The 21,195-nt window shown below is 56.1% G+C and overlaps 1 protein-coding gene across 1 annotated transcript in view; it reads left to right on the top strand.

Moving 5' to 3' along the window:
- The window catches only part of IQSEC1 (IQ motif and Sec7 domain ArfGEF 1), a 359,867-nt gene that overhangs the window by 116,706 nt on the left and 221,966 nt on the right, over positions 1–21,195 (top strand). The gene's annotated exons all lie outside the window — the stretch shown is intronic.

The raw sequence follows: 21,195 nt of genomic DNA, 5'->3' as shown, positions 1-21,195 counted from the left end.
GTCTCCGTGGCTCGGGGAGCAGCCGGATGCTCTCTCAGTGCCCCCTGCCCTCCCCACCCCACCCATGGAGGGTGGGTGGACGTGGAGTGCAGTTTCCACCGTGAGGAGGGGCTGGTCTAAGTCAGTGCCCTGGGGGCTCAGTGCCCTAGCCAGGGGGGCTGGGGCAGTCTCAAGGCAGGAGTGGGGGCACCAGGAGGGCCAGTGTGGCAAGGGGAGGGGAGGGAAGGAGAGACAAGGGGACAGAGCCCATGGACCCCCAGTCCCTTCTGGCAGCAAATGGACTTCCAGGTGTCAAGGCAGTGGCCTGAGACAGCTGGTTTGTGTGGTACTACAACCAGGCTGGGGAGACAAGACGTTATCCTGAGCTTGGCGCTGGGGGTGCCAGGGTGGGTGGGGTCCTCTAGGCAGCCTGCAGAGTGAGGGGCAGAGGTGAGGGTGGCTGCATCCAGGGAGGCTCTACAGGCGTTGGCACGGGGGGCTGAATTCTATACCCAGGCACTTGGCTTTGTGCTTGGAGCAGGGGGCGTGGGCAGGGGGTGGGGGCCAGCGAGACAGTGTGGGGGAGGGGGCTGGGGCCAGGCAGGAAGCAGAGTGCACTCAGACGGGGCTGGAGACAGCGTCCTGGAAGGGCTGCGTGCAGGGCTGAGGGGCTGACGGGACCCGCTGGGTGCTGCAACACCGGACTGGGGCTGAAGGGGATCCGGGGAGATGCCGGGGCTGGGGACAGAGAAAGGTGGCCCGGAGAGCCGAGGGAGGGGTATGCTGGGCATTCTGGGGCAGCCCACCAACGGGGTGGGGAGCAGTGGGGGTAAGGGGGGGCAGAGCTTGGCGACCCGGTCCCCGACAGGCCACACACTGGTTCCAGTCCGTGGCTGGGGGTTGGGGACTGCAGTGCAACGGCACAGAGCCTGCGGGACACAGAGCTCCGTGACAGAGCGGGGCGTGCTCTTGGTGTGCTCACGGGGAGAGGGCTCCGGACGTGGAGTTCAGCGGACGAGGCAGGGGCGGGAGAGTTACGTCCCGGGCTGCTGTGCGTGTGCAGGGCAGGTGTGAGAGGGGTGCTCTCACTTACCATGTCTGCAAAGCCGCAACGGGAGGAAACACAGCAGGCGATGAAGCCCCCACGGGGTGGACCTAGGAGCGTTCCTGAGAGTGCTGATCAGAACCAGCGTCTAAACAACTGCGTAAAACAAACAGCAGTCTGAGGGGAGGCTGGGCAGCCCAGGCGTGGTGGGCTGGGGAAGGGGATTCCTGCGTGGCCGTTGAGGGGCCGCAGCGTCGCCCCCCCAGCCGCCCCTACTCTGGGCTCCCCCCGGGCCCTGCTGGGCCCTCTTGCTCTGCCTTCGGGGGTTACAGAAGCGCCACCCAGTGAGGGTGCGTGGCGGCCGGCGGGCCCCTCCGTGGGTGTGCTGGCGCAGCGTGCTTCCACCTGTGACCCAGCACACCTGCCGCCCTGCGTGGGGAGCGTGAGTGGGGTGAGCCAACCCGCGGGAAGGCGAGATGGCCCACCCACCCCCGCCTGGGCGCGCCCTGCGGCGGGTCGTCAGGCAGGCGCTTGCCAGGCAGGTGACGTGAAGTGGCCCTGGGGGAGTAGGAGGGGGAGACGCCCTGGGGGAGTAGGAGGGGGAGACGGCAGGTGCAGGGACCCCAGGAACGAGTATTGGCTGGCTGCATGGTGACAATGAGCCGGTGCCCTGGTGGCCTCCGAGCACCAGGGCACCGGCTGGCAGAGCCGAGCGTGCGCTCATGCCCTGAGCCCAGTGGCCCCCAGCAGGACGGAGACAGGAGCTGGGCGAGGGGCGGCGACGCAGCTTCCAGCAGGGAAGGCCGAGTTTGCATTCTTTCTCCCAGGGCCGAGGGCCCCAGCTCCCTGCCGACTTCTGTCTCCCCCTGGGCTGTGGACTCTGGGGGTGGGCCCAGGGCCCTGACAGCACTCGAGGCAGACAGCCACACGCGACTCACCTCGGCTTGACCTGTTGTCTCGGCCTGTTGTCCCCATGGCGCTCGAGGCATTGTGTTCGCACCAGTGCTGCTGACGGTGTGGGTGCCAGGCCCGCGTCACAGGTCACACCCGTGCCCGTGAGCTGGAGCACGGAGGCACAGGTATAAAAGGGTCTCTCTTCTCAGGGCCAGAAGCCCCCAGGCCAGATCTGAGTGGGGTCCCCACTCCGGCCCGCATGCTTTGGGCCACCACCCCCTGACAGAGAGCTGCAGACGTGGGCTCCAGGGGGTGTCTGTGAGGGCGCTTGTTCAGCCGCGGCCAGACTTCCTGCGCTGTTCTCCCTGAGACCTCTGCCCGCTCGCACCCCAGAGGGCATGTGCGAAGCTCAAGTGTGACAGTGACCCTCCCCTGCTTCTCCCCCAGGACTCCTGGTCACCTGTCATGCTGTAGCGGTGGCACTCGCAGCCCCCGGACACAACGCCCCCAACCTGTGCAGCCGGGTTTCCGCACCTTCCCAGGTGCACCTCAGGCTCCCGCCAAGCAGTGCCGCTCGACATTCTCCGTGCGCCAGTGCTGCTGCTTGCTGGTGCCTGTGACCTGAGGTTCCCGCCACTGTGAACACGCTCCCTCCCTCCAGCTGGCAGATCTCATGCTTTCTTGGGGTCCCCAGTGTGGCCGCCCCCCTGGAGCTTTGAGGGGAGCTGAGGCTGAGAAGGTGGCCCCCTGGCTGTGCTCTGTGGCTTTTTGTGCTTCACTGTAGATATCTCAGTGCCTTCTGCTTTGTGTCCTCATGACTTGAGCCGTACTGTCGTCTCATCTTCCAGGGCAGAGTAAGATGCCCAGGGCAGGCATGAGGCCCCCAGGTCTCGGCCAGTTTGTGCCAGCACCTGCCGGGCACAGAGCAGGCATCAAGTCTGTGCAACGGATTCATCTTGATCCCACTGGGAGCGCCAGGCGGGCTGCCTCGCACAGAACAGACACACATTAACGCGCGTTTAGTCTGACTCAGGGTGCGTATTTTCAGACTGTAAACTGCAAGGAAGGGAAAAATGGACCACCACTCCCCACTCAGCGGAGGCCCCGCCACGCACATCAAACACTCACTAAAAATAGTGGGCAGAGGGGCCGTGTCTGGGTTTTACTAGTCTGAGCGATGACCGGTGCTGAGAGCTGCTCATCTGTGCTAATGTTAAGGACACAGGGCCTGAAAGACATCCCGTCTCCCACCCCGGCCCCAGGGCCCTGCTTGGTAAGGTTCTTGTTCTGTAGGCTCCAGCGATCTGAGCCGCCGCCCTTCTGCGTGGCTTGCTGAGCCTCCCAAGCGGCGGAGAGCTGTTTTTGCCGGGAGAAGCCTGTTTGCGAATTCACAGGCGCTCCTTTTCCCCCGAGGCAAAACATTTGGAGATCACTTTCCACAAATGAAATGATTCCTTCTTGGCCATTTTGCAGACGTAGGACTCTGCTCATTGTTCCCGGGAGCGCGTGCCTGCTTTTGACTCTACCCAGCGGAGGCTCCGGAGACCCTCAGATTTGAATCTCCTGATGAGTCATTTAGGGGGGGACCATGGGAAGAGGTTTGTGGAGTTTGGAGGCTTTAAAGAACAAAGTGGAAGTGTGTGGAGGGCCCAGGGAGAGTGCTGAGACTGGATGGGAAATGCCGGGACTTTCTGCTGGGTGCAGGCCTTATCCGCCCCCACAAACCCTTGAAATTAACTCAGCTGCCTTCGGTAACAGGAATATGTTACATTTAATGAGTGCTCACCATGGGGGGGTCACCTCATCTGCACAACCAGCCCTACCCCTTCAAGACAGTTATCATTGGCTGTTATCTTTGCAACTCTGGTACGCTGCGTTTGAGACATGCCAAAGAGCTTGCCTAGGATTTCCAGTGCAGAGCTGGGGTGTCACCCGCCACAGCCTGTGCCAGTCAGTGCTGCCTGTGGTGTTTGTCGAAGATACAGGTTTCCAGGCCCCATCCTTGCTGCCCTTGACTCAGGAGGTGTGCGGTGGGGCCTGGGCATCTGCATCTTAACAAGTTCCTGCGTGGTCCTAATGGCCTGAACATACGGTCTCCCCAGGGAAACAGAACTTCTCCAGTGTCAGACACGCCCCTTCATAAGTATGAACTGATTGACATGTGGGAATTATTCTTCTAACACTTAGAAAAATGAGGTCGTTCTGTGTAGGTCAGCTCCCCAGTCGGGACTCCGAACAGGCATTTTCCAAAGGAACCAGCAAGGCTCAGGGCTGGGCGCAGCGAGGAGAGCCCAGGACTGCTAGTTTGGGGGGGGGGGCTTCTGGAGTAGGTGGACTCGGTCACCGGAGTTCTTATTCTTAGCTGGAACCAAGACGTGTGAGCAAAACCAGTCAGTCAAAACGAATCCAGTTGTATGGGAACATCTCCCCTCATTCCACACCGAGGCAAGACAACCGCTGTGATTAACTGGGCCTTTTTTTCCCCAAACCCAAAATGAGAACATGCAATTTGTTATGTACGCGAGGAGGTATGAAAACTGCTGAACTGAAACTGCTGAACGTGGCAGACGAAGCTCTGGAGTATTCGCTGTGCCGGGTAAACAGAGCTTCACCCTCCCCCTCCAGGACAGAATGGGAGCCGCTCCAAATGCAAGAGAGAGGGCTGTGGCCCTTCTCCTGCCGGCAGGTCAGGAGGCGCCATGCTGAGGGCTGGGCTGGTGGCCTCAGGAGGAGCAGGTCAGGAGGCGCCATGCTGAGGGCTGGGCTGGTGGCCTCAGGAGGAGAGCAGATGTTTCTTAGCACTATGGAATCAACGGAGTCCAGGCACTCGGGTCAGACAGTTCTGAATTCAAGTCCTTTCTCTTCGTCTTACCCTCTGTGGCACCATGGACCCGGTGCTGAACTATCCCAGCCTCAGATTTCACACCATTCAGCAGTCTTTATTGAGCACCTGCTATGTGTATGTCTTTGTGTAAACCACAAAGAGGGTGTGAAGACCAATGAGACACAGTGAATCTCTGCCCCATGACGAAATGGGAGCAAAGACCTCAGCCTTAAGGTCAACAGACCGATTAAATGAGACTAGAGACAGGACAGCACGTGGCATGCAGTGGCATTCAGTTAACACCCACTTCCTTTCTTGGACTGGAGACTCAGCTCCTTGGAATCCTGAGGGAGAGTCTGAGGCAAGCTTATGTCTGTGTGCTGGCCCCAGCTTGGAGAGTGTCTTATTTTGGCCGTCATCCCTTATTCTTCCCTTCCCCTGGATTTATGATTGAAATTTCTTAGGCATTCTTGACTTTCGTAGCCCATCTTTTACCTTTCCATTTCCTTGTCTCTCTGTGCTGTATCTTGAACAATTTCCTCAGAGTGGTCTTCCAGTTCACTAGCACTCTCTTTAGCTGTGTCCAGTCTGCCGTGTAGCCCACGAATCGTGGCTCCCTGAGGCCCTTGAATGGACTTTGTATGTGCTCAGCCTCATTCCAGAAGCACCATTGGTCCTTTCTTTACCCAGGAAGTAGAAAGATCTTATGGGAGCCAGATTCAAGTAACTGGGCAAAAACCCATCTATCTGGGTGTATTTTTTTTCCTGTGAACTTGTATAGGAAAGTAATAACTAGGTGTTTTAGAAAAATCCTCTGGTGACTATTTAGAAGATTGGCCTAAGATAAGGGTGGCAGAAGAGGCTACTAATGTACTTATTGGGGGGGTTGGACTAAATTCCCAAAAATATTTAATAACCCTTGTCTAAACATCTGCTTCTGATGCAGCCAAATCTAAGATGCTTAGAAGGTGGTAACACAATGTATGTGTGAGTCTGACTGAGTCTGACCCAAGCCCAGTGTTTGGGGGAGTGAGGACTTTGGAACTGGGCTTGGAACCGAATGACCTCAGTCGATTGATTCAAATTTCCTGAGCCTCAGTTTCCTCATCTGGAAAAAGGAATGAACACATATTCTCACTCATATGTGGGAGCTACATAAACAATTGAGCTCATGGAGACGGAGGGTAGCATGACAGTTCCCAGAGGATGCGAAGGGCGGAGGGGATGGGGGACAAGGTGGGGATGGCTAATGGTGTGAAAATACAGTTAGTTAGAATGGACAATATTTGATAGCACAGCAAAGTGACTATAGTCAACAGTAAGTTAGGGTGTACTTTCAAATAACTAAAAGAGTGGAACTGGAATGTTCCTAACACAAAGAAATGATGCATGCCTGAGGTGATGGATACCCCAGTTACCCTGATTTAATTAATTCACATTGAATGCCTATGCAAAACATCACATGTGCCCTGTAAAGATATACAGCTATTATAGACCCATAATAAGATTTTTTAAAAAAGAAATGAAAACAATGAGCTCCCAGAGTTTTCTTGGTCCTATCCACATCTGGCTCTCCATTCTCTCCTGCTCTGTCACTGTGGTCCCCACACTCTGGCCTTCTTGTTCCTCCACCCCTCCAAGCTCATTTGTGCCCCGTGGCCTTTGCCCTTGCTGGTCCCTTAGCTAGAATATGCTCTCCCAGATCCTAGCTGGGTGGTGGTACTCCTCAGTCGGTTCCCCTTTCTAGTGTCACTTCCCCAGGACACCTTCCCTGATCATCCCAGCTACAGTAGCCTCGTCATTCTCTGCACGTTCTCTGTCCCTTGTCTGTCTCCTGTGCTGGAATGTGTGCAGGAACTGTCCTATCTGTCACTGCCTCTCAGGGCCCAGCCACATGCCCTGGCACACACAGTGTGCAGTTTCAGTCTCCTACCACCCCCCACCTCCAGTGGGAGCACCCCGGGAGGAGGCCAGAGCTAGATGTGCTGAACCACCCTGTCCACGTGCCTGGATGCTCCCCCTGCTCTCCCTACACCACTTTTATTTTTTTGTCTTGCCTAATTGCCCATCTAGGACTTCCGATACTGTGTTGAATCTGAGTGGCAAAAACAGACATTCCTGTCTTGTTCCTGATCTTAGTTAAAAAGCTTTCGTTCTTCACCATTGAGTGTGATGTTAGCCTGTGGATTTTTCATATATGGCCTTTATTACGTTGAGATAGTTTTCTGCCATTCCTAGTTTCTTCAGTGTTTTTTAATCATGAAAAGGTATTGCATTTTGTCAAATGTGTTTTATACATTAAGGTGATTGTATGGTTTCCCTGCTTCATTCTGTTAATGCATCACACTGCATGATTTTGAATGCGGAGCCGTCCTTGCATTCCAGTAATAAATCCCACCTGATCATCCTGTATTATCCTTTTAATATGCTACTGAATTTGATTTGATAGTATTTTGTTGTGGATTTTTGCATCAGCATTCGTAAGGAATATAGTCTGTCGTTTTCATGTAGTTATTTTTGTCTAGCTTTGGTATCAAGGCCATGCTGGCCTTGTAGAATGAGTTAGGAAGCTCTCCCTCCTCTTGAAGTTTTTGGAAGGGTTTGAGAAGGATTGGTGTGAGTTCTTTAAATATTTGGTAGACTTCACCAGGGAAGCCTTCAGGCTCAGGGCTTTTCTTTGTCAGGAGGTTATTGATAACCGATTCAATTTCCTTAATAGTTCCAAGTCTATTAGGATTTTCTGCTTTGTGACTCGTTCTTGGCAGGTTTGGTGTTTCTAGGAATTTGTCAGGATCATCTAGGCTATCCTGTTTGTTGGCGTACAGTTGTTCATTGGACTCCCTTATAATCTTTTTTATTTCTATACAGACAGTAGTAATGAAAGTCTTCACTTTCATTTATCATTTTAGTTGAGTCCAATTTTTTTTTCCTAAGTCAATCTAAGTAATAGATTGTCAATTTTGTTAATCTTTTAGAAGAACCAACTTTGGATTTGTTGATTTTCTCTATTCTATTTCTCTCTGCTCTAATACTTATTATTTCCTTCCTTCTGCAACCTTTGGGTTTATTTTGTCCTTTTTTTTTATTAGTACCTTAAGTTGTAAAGTTAGGCTGTTGATTGGAGATCATTCTTCTTATTTTTTAATTTTTAATTAAAAAAAATTTTTTTTAACAGATGGGATCTTGCTCTGTTACCCAGGCTAGAGTGCAGTGGTACGATCATAGCTCACTGCAGCCTCCAACTCCTGGGCTCAAGGGATCCTCCTGTCTCAGCCTCCTGAGTAGCTAGGACTACAGGCAGGAACCACCACACTTGGCTAATTTTTTTAAAAAACTTTTTTGTAGACATAGGGTCTCACTACATGCCTAGGCTGATCTCAAACTCTTGGCCTCAAGAGATCTTCCTGCCTCATTTTCTTTAATGCAAGTGTGTCTAGGTATAAATTTCCTTCTTAGCACTGCTTTCACTGTCTTCGTAAGTTTTGCTGTGTTGTGTTTTCTTTTTCCTTCTCCTCTAAGTATTTTCTAACTGCCCCTCTGCTTTCTTCTTTGATGCATTGGTCATTAAGAGGGTGTTGTTTAATTTACAAAAATTTGTGAATTTTCCAGTTTTCCTCCTGTTGTTGATTTTTTATGTTATCCCACCGTGGTCAGGAAAGATACTTTGTATAATATTTATCTTCTGAAATCTATGGACACTTAAACTGTGGCCTAACCTGCGGTCTATCCTGAAGAAAGTCCCACGTCCACTTGAGGACTCTGCATTCTGTTGTTTTGGGGCAGAGTGTCCTGTATCTGTCTGTTGGATCTAGTTGGTTCTTTGTGTTATTTAAGTATTCTATTCTGTTTCCTAAGGTTGTTCTATCGTTATGAGGAGCAAATTATTGAAGTTTCTAACTATTAATGAAAAACCTTCTATTTCTCCCTTCAGTTGTCAGTTTTTGCTTCATATATATAATTTCCAGCTTCCCAGGGCCCCGCTATTTCCGGTAGGCTTGGATCTGTGGTTTCAGGCACCCATCAGAGAGGTGCCTCGTGGGTCCTAAGGAGCCTGAGGAATGTCCAGGAAGGCCCTGGCCCTGGTGCATGGCTCAGCCACACGGTGTGCACAGTTTTACCACGCAGTGACCCTGCCACTGGTAACGGTGGCCAGCATGGTCCTGGAGCCTGACCGGTCGGATGAGACCCTCCTGCACCCTGAGAGAGCAGGACCAGGGGAAGCAAGGAGGGGCTGGGGACAGAGTGGAGTCTCGTGGGTCCCCTTTGTTCCCCAGGGTGGATTTTCTTTATGCTTAACAGCCCAAGGGCTGCTGTCCTTAAAATCCATCCCTGGCTCCCACCCCTTCGGGGCAAGTCCCCGTTCCTCAGTCAGAATTCAGGTCCCTCCGTGACCTGTCCCCTGCTGACTTGTCACCAGCCCCAGCCTTCCCTGGGCACCACACACCGAATCATCCAGTTTGCACAGACGCCGTCACACCTGTGTGCCTTTGCATGTGGGGTTTGCTCTCCGGGAAGCCTGCACGCCGGCCACCCGGCCAAGCTCCGCTGGGCTCCCAGAGATGGAGCGGACACAGACGTCCACACTGTGAAGACCTCGCTGCCCAGCTGGGGAGATGAGACAGGGCCTAACTAGCTACAGTACAGCCACCTGTTCACAGGCACAACGGAGGGACGTGCACATGGCTGCCCACGCCCACCTGCTGCTGAGGGATCACGGGCAGCTTCTGCAGGAGGGGGGTCTGGCGGGCTCCATGGCCTGGGTGTGACCACAGGAAACGGCCAGGAGGCATTCCGGGCAGTAGGAAGCCAGAGTGACAGGGGCACCCAAGGCAGAGGTGGCGGCGTGACTGGGGGCTGGGGGTTGGTTGCCCCCTTGTTGCCGGGACAACCCCCTACAGGTGCATTTTGCTCGGGGTCTGTAAACGTAACCATCCCCCAGCTCAGGTCCAATGACTGGACACTCTGATGATGACACCTTCTCTTCTCGGCGCTTCTAGCCTTGGGGGTGCTGGGCCAGGGGCCACCTCCCCTGTTCCCCTCCAGTCCAAGCTCGGCTCTACGGGAAGGGCTGGGGTTTGTCACAAAGAGCAGGGATCCTCTGGAGAGGTCTGCAGGGAGTGACCAGATCAACTTCCATGTGACGGGACTCCTCTGGCTGCAGGTGCACGGTGGCCCTGGGTGGGAGAGAGGAAGCCGGGAGCCGCTAGAGTGGAGACGTCGCCTGGACCTCACACTGCAGGGAGGGAGGAGGGGCGGGGCAGGAGGGAGTGGATGGGGCAGGGGGAGGGTGGGAGGGGACAGCCCAGAGACGTTCATTTGAAGGCAGCCCCTGCAGGACTGGCTGAGGGAGTGGCCGTTCCCTGAGGGAAAGCAAAGAGTCTAGAACAAATTCCACATTTTTGACGTGAAGAACTGGGGGTACAGTGGTTCTCCGTGCTGAGACAGAGAAGCTGGGAGATTTGAGAGCCAGACCTAGCCCCTTTGGGACCTCTGATATGTCTCATTAGAAAGCTCCATGGTTTCCATGGCATCAAAACTCCTTCTAAAATAATATTTTTTAAGCAATATAATGTTTATGTACAGTATACCTCATTTTCTTTACTGTTTTCCTATTGATAGGGCGTGAAAGTTGCTTTCAATTTTTGGCCATCATAAATAATGCTGCAGTGAACGTTTGGTACATGAATCTTTGTCATCCTCTCTGATTTTCTCCATTAAATGCACGGAATTAGAATTACTAGGTCAAAGGCTGAAAACATGTTGCAGTTCCTTGCTCCGTGTTGCCATGCATTTCCCAGGGCAGCCATCGGAGACGCAGCGGGCACCGCGTCTCCCCACCCTGGCACTGCAGCCGCTCTGAGCTCCTGCCACTTAGACACGCAGGAAGTACTGTTCAATCTCAGATCCAACGCGGTGTCCCTGGGGGAGCTGGCTGATGAGGAATGGACGTGGAGAATTCTCCCTAAAGGTGTGGGTGGGATCTCAGTGAACTGTGGATGCTCCTTCCCTCCGACACTGCCTTGGGGGCAGAATGCAGGTGTGCAGGCCACCGAGCCACTCCTGTGGTGGGGCCTCCCCAGCCCTGTCCTGCTCCCCTTCTGAACTTTGCTGTTGTTCTCCTGCTTCCCTCCCCTGTCCCCTCTGCCTGCCAGAGAGCCCCCGGGTAGGAGTGGGGCTCCGGCAGTGTATGAGCAGCACCCTCTGGCCCAAGTGGTGAATTCCTCGGTGCAATTTGTCTGATGGACAAACCTCCTACGTCCTGAACTAGGGTCGGGAGTGGTTGGGGTGGGAGGGAACATTAAAAGGGGTGCAGCAGGGACGTTCAGGGGCTCCCCATAGCATCATTCACTTCTCTTTTACAGCAACCCCGTGACTGACTTATCTGGGCATGTGGCCACCCAAGACACAAGATCTCCTAGCCTCTGCGGCAAGGAGGCTGGTGTGACTAAGCTCTCCCTCCAGGTGGGAAGGGAAGCGATTTGTGTGGCTTCCGGGAGATCTTGCAGGGAAGGCGGGCCCTTCCGTCTGCTCCTGCCCGGGCCCTGCTGCTGGGGGTTTCAGCTCTGTGGCTGGAGCTCCATCCTGGGCCGGTGCACTGGGGCAGCTCCCCTGGAGTGACAGCCACGAGGCAGAAGAGCTTCCTGGTGCAGCCCAGGCTGTCTGCCTCTAGACTGAAATGCCAGACACGTGCAAACTTCCGTTAGTATTTGCGGCTCTCATGTGGGGCTCTTTGTTTCAGTAGCTGAGCCTCTTCCTAACCAGTAGAGCATCTTGGGGGGGGGAGGGCACTTGTCTAAGTATTTCCCTTGGGTCAGCCTGCTCCAGGGACCACAGCTGTCTTTGATTCTCAGCCCTCCCTCCATGGCGTGAGCCCCAAGCTCAGCCCCGACCACTCGTCAGGAAATCTGCCGGTGACGGTGGATGTCCCCGGCTACACGGATCAGGAGCTGATGTCTTCCGGGCACCTCTTGTTCCTCACCCTGCACTTACACTCTCGACTCCCCCAGCGACGGGGCTTGTTTGAAATGTGCTGTGCTGACTCTTTCCCAGCTCCTGTCTGCAGATTCTAATAAATGACTCAGGGACCAGGCCGTCTCATGCGTGGCGTAACTTGATTATTGCTAGAAAGATGAGTTTGCCACTGACAAGCTCCCTGCTAAGCTGACAAGTTTAAAGCTTAATTTGGAACAGCAATGACATTCTCTTTGCAGGATACGGGCAGAGAGGAGGATGTAGTCAGGTCGTGGTCTGAGCTCTTGGTTCGGGAGATAGGTATCTGGGACTTCCCAGTGTCTGGTCTTGCCCATATAATTTCTTCTATGCTTTCCACCTATGCAACCTGCAATTTTTGGTGAAAGGAGCTCACAGTAAAATATTAAACGTTTTCAGAATATTGGGAAAGCAATTCACAGTTCATGTGCTCTTCATTCGTTCACCCTTGTGTGTCTCATCATTCAGGCCTGGTCTAAACATCGTGCATTAATAGAAAGTTTGAGGTGTGATAAGGCACCTAAGCGCATGTCCTCCCTGCTCCTGCCCTCACTCCTGGAGCAGGGCTCTGAGGGGACCCCTGTACCCCTGTCACCCTCCCGCTCATTTAGACCATTAACAGTCTGGATGACTTCTGGTTTCAATTTTTATTTTCTCGTAAACGTTGAAGGCATGTCACGAGTGCACCCCTGAGTAAGGAGAGCCTTCATCATGTCGAGGGCAGGACTCTCTGGGGGTCTGAGCCAAGACGGGACCGCAGAGAAGCTCGGGATGTGGGCGAGACGCTGTGCCTGGGCCATGGCGGCAGGAGGGGGCGACAGAGGTGGGTGGAGGCAGAGCCGCCCGGGCCGGGCCAGGCTGGAGGAGGGAGCCCGGGCACCCTCTCCTGTCCTCCACAGCTGGCAACATCCCACACCCTTCAAGACTGTGCTCTTCTGGGGAATGTGGTCCTGTCCCTTCCTGGCCACTGCCGTGGCCCCCCTGGTGACACACTTACCCTCTCTGTAGTCACCTCACCTGATCAGAATGACCTGGGCATCAGCCTGTCCCCTTGGGAGATGGTCTGCTCTTCGGGGACAGCTTTAGAGTCTGGCTGACCTGGCTCTAAGCCCTCTGTGGGACCTTGGGCCGGGCCCTTGTCCCTCTGGACACTCAGTTTCTCACTGTAAGTAGGTCTGACGGTCACCACGTCACAGCAGGGTGTGGACTGTCCCCCACCCCTTCTCTGCTGCCTTTGGGTCCCCTGGAAGGGATGGAGGAGAGGCTGCTCTTCAGAGGGTCTGGCCAGCCCCTGCCTCGAGGGTACACTCTAGGCCCTTTATCCTACCCGGGAGCCAGGGCAGGCTGGTCTGACACGTCCTCGTTTCCCAGGTGACAGGAGCGACATTCCACAGCCTTGAGGAGAGGGGACAAATTCAGAAGCCTGCAGGGGCCAGGCAAGGAGGAGCAGGGACTGTGTGACATAGGACCAGGAGCTCCAGCCAGAGGGAATGTCGCCCTAGAGGCCGGATCTCTCGTCTGGTAGCGGAGCCCCGTCCATGAACCTGCGTGCTTGCCTTCCACTGCTTGGGGCCAGAAGGGATCAGACAGTCCAGACTTGGCCTCTGGGGGGTCCAGACTCTGGATGCTCTTGTCACTCCACAGCCCCCTGGACACACACATGCCCTGGGCCTGCCTGGTGCCTCCTTGTGGAAGCGATTTATCTCCCAGAACCAGCCCTCCAGGGCAGGGTATGGCAGCCCACAGGTCACTGCCCTCCTGGGGACAGAGCTCTCGGGGGAGGGGGTGCCCCTGCCCATCCCCCTCCCCCTCCACACAGACCCACTGGGGTCAGCCGTCTATGAACCCAAGTTGACTCGCTGTCCACCCAGCCATTGGCCAGCCCTGCACTGTGGGGGCTCACCCACGACACCCCTGCCTGAGTGTGCACCCCATGGACTGAGGGCCCTGTGGGGGCAGGGTGCTCCTCCGCTGGGCAGGACACCCCGGGTCATGCTGAGTGACACGCCTGTGGGGGCGTACGTGTGCCCTCTGCATAGGTAGCCCGGAGCTGAGGAGAGCCCCTCTCACTCTCCTGGCAGGTGGAGGCGCCCGCTGGGCGTTGGCAAGCATCCTGCTGGGCTGGGACGGTGCCCCGGTCTGAGCGCATAAGGGACCCAAGTTCTTCCCACGATGCCTTGCGTTGGCTCAAGGATACTGCACTTCCTTGAAACCCCTGGAGGGTGAGAGCAAGGACTTTAGCGTCCTGGGAGACGGCTCCTCCCCGGGCCCTGAGTGCAAGGCCTGTGTGGCAGATGTCCTCACCGCAGGCTCTCTCCTTACTCCCAGGCCAACGGCATGGTGGTGGGAAGACGGAGGCCCTGGGTTCAAGTCCTCCCCGTCACCCACCTGCTTGTCCCTTGCCCTCTTCCAGCCTGAGCTTCCTCCTCCGTGAACCGGAGCGCAGTCACCCTCAGCCCTCCCCCCTCGTGGGCAGGGTGGGGCATCCTATGCTCAGCACAAAGCCATGAACTGGTTTGGGGGCCCTGGGGGTGTGAGGGCCTGAAGGCGAGGCCCGGGGCAGGTGGCACAGGTGAGGGGCAGCATCACAGGTTTGACCATGGAGCTGTCTGTGGGACCAGCTGAGTATGTTCGTTCTAATATCCAGGGACAGGTAGCAGCCATTAGCAAACCCGTCGGTCAAGGTCATGTTTATTCTCTCTCGTCAGTATAACTATCTGTTTGAACAGAGGCCTCTGGAGTTTATTGGTGACGTTATTGCCTGTCACAAACATTCTACTCAGTCTCTAAAGTACAGGGACCTACACACGCCTGGAAATTCCCATTCCTTGGGCACTCCAGTAACTGCCCAGTGCTGCCTGCCCCACTCTGGGACAGTGTCATGTCAGTCCTGCCCAGCTCCCCTCATGCTATGTCCCCAGTATTGAGCCACCAGGAATCCCCCAGCCCCCAGGTCCACCTTTGCAATTGCTGCACCCTCTGCTGTTCTGTTCCCTGCACATTGGCCCCCCCACCCCTTGGCTGTCGCCTTTGGGGCAGGGTGTGGCTGGGTGCTCACACTGTGGCCTCTGCCTACCCGCTCCTCCCCCCACTTCCTCCCGTGGAAAGTCAATTTGGGGGGATATGGTTGGGCCATGTTGGTCATGGCAACCACCTTCCCCCTGCTAGTGAAGGGTTTGTGACCGTGTTTGGGCCAGTGAGACATTAGGGGGAGTTCTAATATGCTCACATGGAGGCTTCTGCGAGATTATCTTTCCTGAAAAGAAAGAAGTGGCTAGGCCGGGCGTGGTGGCTCACGCCTGTAATCCTAGCACTCTGGGAGGCCGAGGCGGGTGGATCGCTCAAGGTCAGGGGTTCGAGACCAGCCTGAGCAAGAGCGAGACCCCATCTCTACTAAAAATAGAAAGAAATTATATGGACAACTAAAAATATATATATAGAAAAATTAGCCGGGCATAGTGGCGCATGCCTGTAGTCCCAGCTACTCGGGAGGCTGAGGCAGGAGGATCGCTTGAGCCCAGGAGTTTGAGGTTGCTGTGAGCTAGGCTGACGCCACGGCACTCACTCTAGCCTGGGCAACAAAGTGAGACTCTGTCTAAAAAAAAAAAAAAAAAGAAAGAAGTGGCTGGAAATAAGATGCCTCCTTTGCTTCTGGCTAGAGCACTGACTGTGCAGATGTGATGGCTGGAGTAGAGGCAGCCACACTGCAACCACAAGGAGTGTCAGTAGTGTAGCAGACAAGTGGCATCTCGGTCACTGATGACAGTGTTGGGCCACCAGACTGACTCTGGGGCTGCTCACATCTCTTACATCATCATTAACACTACCCTGTAGGTGTCTTTGTAGTCTAAGACAGTCTTCGTTGGGTTTTCTGGTACTTCAGGACAACCCATCCCTAACTGATACAGCCTTCGAGGCATAGTTACGAATCCTGCCCTTGATTAGCTCCCCACCAGACTCGAGGCTCTCTGCCCAGCCTTTACACACGGAAGCAGCTCGTGGGCGCTGTCTGCCTGTCTGTACTTGGTCTGTGAGCATCCCTGGGGCAGGCCTCTGCCTCTTGTTCTCTGTGCACCCCGAGTCTGCCCACAGTGGGCCTTCAGCCCAGCTCAGGGATCTCACCATGCCCTTGCTGTGACCAGAATTCTCCAGCCACCAAAAGCCTGTGGACTCCCTGTGGCCCAAGTGCTGCTTCTAGACCTCAGAGGCTTCTACAGCCTCTTCAGTATAAAACCTGTGGTCCTTTGTCAACAGAGCTTCTCGGGCAGTCAGACCTCACCTGCTTTGTGCCTGCCAGTGCTGAGCTGTCGATTTGTGGTCAGCTCACTCTCTCCTGTGGCAGCTGAGCCACAGTGTGGAGAAGGGAGCACATGAGCTGAGTTTCAAGGGTGACATGCAAGGGCAGTGATGGACATATCCCACTGGGTTCTTGGCACATTCTAGAAAGACCTCTGGTCTTTAGCAAGCATCCTGGGCCTAGAGGAAGGAGATGTCCCCAGGTATGGTGGGGTGTGAGTGGGACTGTGTGTGGTCATATGAGCACGACTCTGTCATTGCCAAGCAAAGGGAGAGACAGGCATGCAGGGGATGGGGGAGCTGGTGAAGGGGCCACAAGAACAAAGGTTCTGGAAAAGACTCAGGCCACTCTCTCCCTGCCTCCCTCCAACGTGCATTGCTGTTGTGAGTCTCTTAACAGCCACATGGGGGCTGCCAAGTCTCAAGAACCCATGCTATGGTGGGCACTGGGCAGGGTACATGAGCCCTGTCACAGAGGCAAGCCACAGCACATGGCTTTCCAGGACACAAGCACCCAGAATCTGGGCTGTCCAGCTCCCCACTTCCTCGCTGTGGCCTGCTTCCCTCTGATGAGCCTCGGTTTTATCTGCTAAAGGGGGGCGTGGGTGGCTACCTTAAAGGGTTAATCTCCTGAGGATTCGCTTGGGTAACTTGAGCGGCCCAGCCTGCAGCAGGCCCTGAATGCCTGACTTCCTCGAATCCCCAGATCAGAGCCCTGTGGGCATGTGTTGTGGAGTCTCACAGTAATATCTAGAATTCTTGGAAGCTTTCCTAAGTCCATACTGTTGCAGCTCCAGGGTGCTCGATTCAGCCAGCTGGCAAGAACAATCAGAACTCTTAGTAGGGCCAGGGACAGAAAACCCAGCTCGAAGTGGCACAGACAACCAAAGCAGGCATCAGAGTGGGAAGGAAGATTTATGAAACTGAAAATCTAAGGGCAGTCGGCATCAGGAAAGACTGATGGATGATGTCACCGGGAGTCACCTCACCCAGGCTGTGGCTCTGATATCTTCCCTCTGTGTTGGAGACATTGTCGGGTGGGCTTAACTTCAAGGTGACAAGATGGCACCAACAGCCCCAGCCACCCAATAGAAATAGACCCTCTCTTCCCCCAAGGTTCCAACCCGAAGGCACCGGGTTGGTCACAGACCTGAGCCAATCACAGCGTCCAGGGAGAATGGGCTCCGCTGATTGGCCAGGTTGGGGTCATGTGACCAGCGTCTCTAAGGAGCAGTTGGCAGGTGCCGCCCTGTTCCCGGGTGGGAGCTGGGACGATGCCCAGGAGAGCAGGGTCGGGCCGAGCCCCCGTGTCCTCTGGGCGCCGTTTCCTGGCGGGCCTGCTCTCCCCTCCGCTCCGCCGGCTGCTGCGCACACGGGGCCCGCGGCCGCTTGTCCCTCCCGCCGCCTCCTTCCCAGGCCCGTCCCGTCTGGAGGGAGGGTGTGGGATTCCCTCCCGGCTTCAAGGCCCGCTCCTTGTCCCGCTGTCATCCGTTACTCAGTCCCCGGACGTCGGCTGCGCGCCCTCCGTGTGTCAGGGCCTGGCTGGGGGCCGGTCCAGGGACCCGCAGCGCTGACGATGCTCCTGTCCCCCAGGCGCTGACACTGTGGCGGAGCAGACAGACCAACGGGGAAGACGAGCTCAGATTGGGTGAATCCAGATGAAGAACGTAAAATGGGTGATGGGATGCAGGGTGTCCATGGAGATGTGTGGGAGGTGGGCAGAGAAGTGCCCTGTGAGGAGGTGACATTTGTGCAGAGGCCAGGAGGAAACGCAGGAAGGGCCATGTGGCCATCGGGGGAGCAGAGCCTCAGGCAGGGGCAGCTCCTGCAAAGCTGCTCAGGTAGGAGCCAGCCTGGGGTTCCCAGAGAAGGACCTGGGAAACTGTTTTCTCGAAATAGCCAGAGGGTAAATATGTTGGGCTTTATGGGCCGTATGGTCTTTGTCACGACGACTCAGCCCTGTCACTGTTCAGAAACAGCCATCGACAGCACATTAAAGAATGGGCCTGGATGTGCTCCAGTAACATTTAATGGACACTGGAATTGTCACTTATCGTGACATAGTGTTCTTCTGTTGACTTTTTTCAGCTATTTAAAAAAGTATAAAAACTTTTTTATACTTTTGTAAAGTAATAAAGTTTTTTATATACTTTTTTATATATAAAGTTTAAAACTTTAAAAAGTACAAAAACCCTTCTTAGCTCAAGGGCCCTGAAAACCAGGCGGCAGGCCCAGCTTGTCCTGCGGGCTGTCGTCTGCAGCCCCCTGTGCTCAGAGCCTTGGAAAGGGGGCTGGCGAGGAGCAGGACGGTGGGGAGGACGGCAGCAGAGGGTCAGGGGGATCCGCGGGGCCTGCCCACCACGGGCTGGGAGGCCGCCCTGCAGCTGTGTGGCTCCCACGCCCTCAGGGACATCCCTGCCTGCAGTCTCAGAGCTGGCCGTCACTCTGGGTCGAGGCGTCACACAGGAACCTTCCGTAGGAAATGAGCTGTGTCTGAGCAGACATCTGCAGGCTGCTTCCGCCCACGCTGCCTCTGCTGTGCAGCCTGCAGGGAAACCCTTACCCTCTCTGGGCTTCTGCTTGACCATCAGCAAAATGAGGCTCTGGGTAAAATGAGCCCCGACCCCGCTCAGCTCTGACGTACTGTGATTTGGTCTTTGAACACATCTCTGCACCCGGGTCTACCCCCGAGCACCATGGACAGCGGCCACAAAGCCCCATGTTGGGGCTGACCTGAGCTGAGTCCACCATCGCACAACCCTGCGTCTCAGTCCCGCCCCCTTCATGGCTACTGAGGTCCCCTTGGTAGAGGAGGATCTGGGGCATCTGTTTGCGAGGTCCCCGGGTTATCACTTCCTGTGGGGTGGCTGGATGCTGCTGTGGCTGCCATGGAAAATCTCCTCTGGGGTCTGCGCACCCCCAGGTCCCCCAGCTCTGACAGTCATGTTCTGGCCTCGGAAAGGGAAGCATTGGGAGGCCACATGGGGGGGAGGACAAGAGGGAGGGACAGTTCCCTGGAGCCCACCCGTCGTCTGCCTCCCTCTCCTCCCCCCTTGCCCCCTCTGCACCCCCTTTCTCTGTCCCAGCTGACATTGGCAGTGGCTCCCGGCAAGAACAGAGACCCTGCTGGGCAGCTAGGTGGGGGCGGGGCTCCGTAAGGGACGCCAGTGGGGAGGCCTTTCCTTTTCTTCTGGGTGAGTTCAGTTTCCCTTCACTCTGAGCATTCGGGGACAGGAATGAATTGCCCCGGTCGCTCTGTCGTTCACCTGTCCGTCCACTCAGCTGCTCTGCCTCCTGAATCCATTTGCTGCCTCCTGTGCAGGGTTCGTGCTTTTCTCTCTTGCTTTTTTAAGCAAGAAGGGAAACTCATTAGGAGAAGCCAGGGAAGCCCAAGATAAACAGTGGAGTAGCCCACGCATCGAGTAGCTGGACTTCCCAGAGGACTGGCCCGCAGCTGGCAGCCGCCGGGACCAAGTGTGCTGCGTGTCCCCTGCCACCCTGGCCACATCCTCTCTCCTCTGCCGCTCTCTGCACGTCACGATCTCCTGGCGGGAAATCCACGGCGCTTCTCCACTTCCACTGCTCTGGCCCTAGTTCAAGTTGTGTCCTGTTTTCGCCTGGGAAACTGAAACAGCCTCCTCATTTTTCTCCCTAAATCCACTCACTCCTGCCCGTTTGCGATACATTGTTCTCCTCGCTACCGCCAGAGTGAATTGCAAAAGGTGGAACCTGCAGCCCACGGTTTTGGTGCTCCTAAAAATGGACATCCAACCTTGACCGTGGTGTGGAGCGGGATTGTTGGTGACCCCGCAGAGCCTTTGGCCTTGGTGCCCTCTGTGTTCGGGGGTCCCACCTGCCTGCTCCTTGTCCCTGTCAGGCATGACCAACGGTTGGCTGATGACGAGGGAGAGAAACGTGGGCCCGGGCTGTGAGCACCAGCGCCGTGGGAAGCAGTTCTCTGTTCTGCCGCCGCGACGAAGGCGCCGTTCCCGGTGGAGGCGGCTCGGGCAGCCGAGTGCGGAGCGGAGAGGGCAGGAGCAGAGCCACGGTGGCAGCGGGGTGGGAGAGGAGCACCGGGCTGTGCCCTGCCGAGTGGCGTCGTGTGTCACTCAGCGTCACCCAGCCTGCCCTGACCCGTGCACGGGGTCTGGCAGTCCCTGCTTATTGCCCCGCCTCTGCGGGGGACCCTGTGGCCTTCCAGTGGCTCCACGACACGCTCCCCCTCGCCTTCTTCTGTCATCGGAAAGTTCCGCACACCTGTTTCTGCCCAGTCACATTTCCTCACCAGTGAGCTCTCAGCGTAAGTGTGATGTTCTCGGGAAAGGACCGTCGGCCTGTGTTCTGGGCACCCGACAGGCACTGTCATTGTGTGTCTCCCGCTGAACGACAGCGCCCGTGAAGACCGACACCTCGGATGTCGCTCAGGCGGCTTCGAGGCCCTGCTCCGTGCCCACTGGGTGCCAGGTCCCTGCTGAGGGCTGGGGTGAGTCAGCAGGGCCCTGCTCCCGCGCCCCGCCCCGTGGCAGGGGAGACAGACACACAGGCGGCAGGGCAGGCCCCGCCTCGCGGTCGGGCAGGTACTGAGGGTAAGCGATGCCAGGCAGAGGGAAGGCAAGGGAGACTGCCCGGAGGAGGGGGTGTCCGAGCCGGTGTGACGCAGGAGGGGCCTGCCGGCGGGGTGGGGCGGGGGCTGCAGAGCGAGGACACAGGCCTGGGAGAGGAGGAGCCCGGAGCAGCCAGGCCCCAGTGCGCCTGTGGCGTCTTTATTCCCGACAGTCCGCGTGCTCTTGTTTCCACCACTTAACACTGAAAGGCGGAGGACGGTGACTGCTTCCTGGAGTCTGTGCGCAGCAGAGAATCGCTGGGTTCTCCCCAGGCCCTGCCCCACGGTGGGTACCCAGGCCCTGCCCCACGGTGGGTACCCCCGGCAGACTCTGGTCTGGGGTCCCGGCCCCAGGTGGCTGGGGACATGTGCTGTGGCTTTGTTTCCAGGATGAAACATCAGGAGACACCCTTGTTTCTGCTCTGCTCAGCTGAGACTTATAAAGGCCTTAAGGTCCTTTTCCCATCTTCTGGGAACCGCTACAGTTCTCTCTAGGAAATCAAGACTTCCCCAGAACAGAGCCCTGGCCGTCATTTAACGTCGGCGTAAAATGAATGAAATGGA

The sequence above is a fragment of the Eulemur rufifrons genome, chromosome 10, assembly GCF_041146395.1.
Source record: "Eulemur rufifrons isolate Redbay chromosome 10, OSU_ERuf_1, whole genome shotgun sequence".
Taxonomy (NCBI): Eukaryota; Metazoa; Chordata; class Mammalia; order Primates; family Lemuridae; genus Eulemur; species Eulemur rufifrons.
Note: the sequence above shows the minus strand (reverse complement) of the source record. Positions and strands in the feature narration are given on the sequence as shown.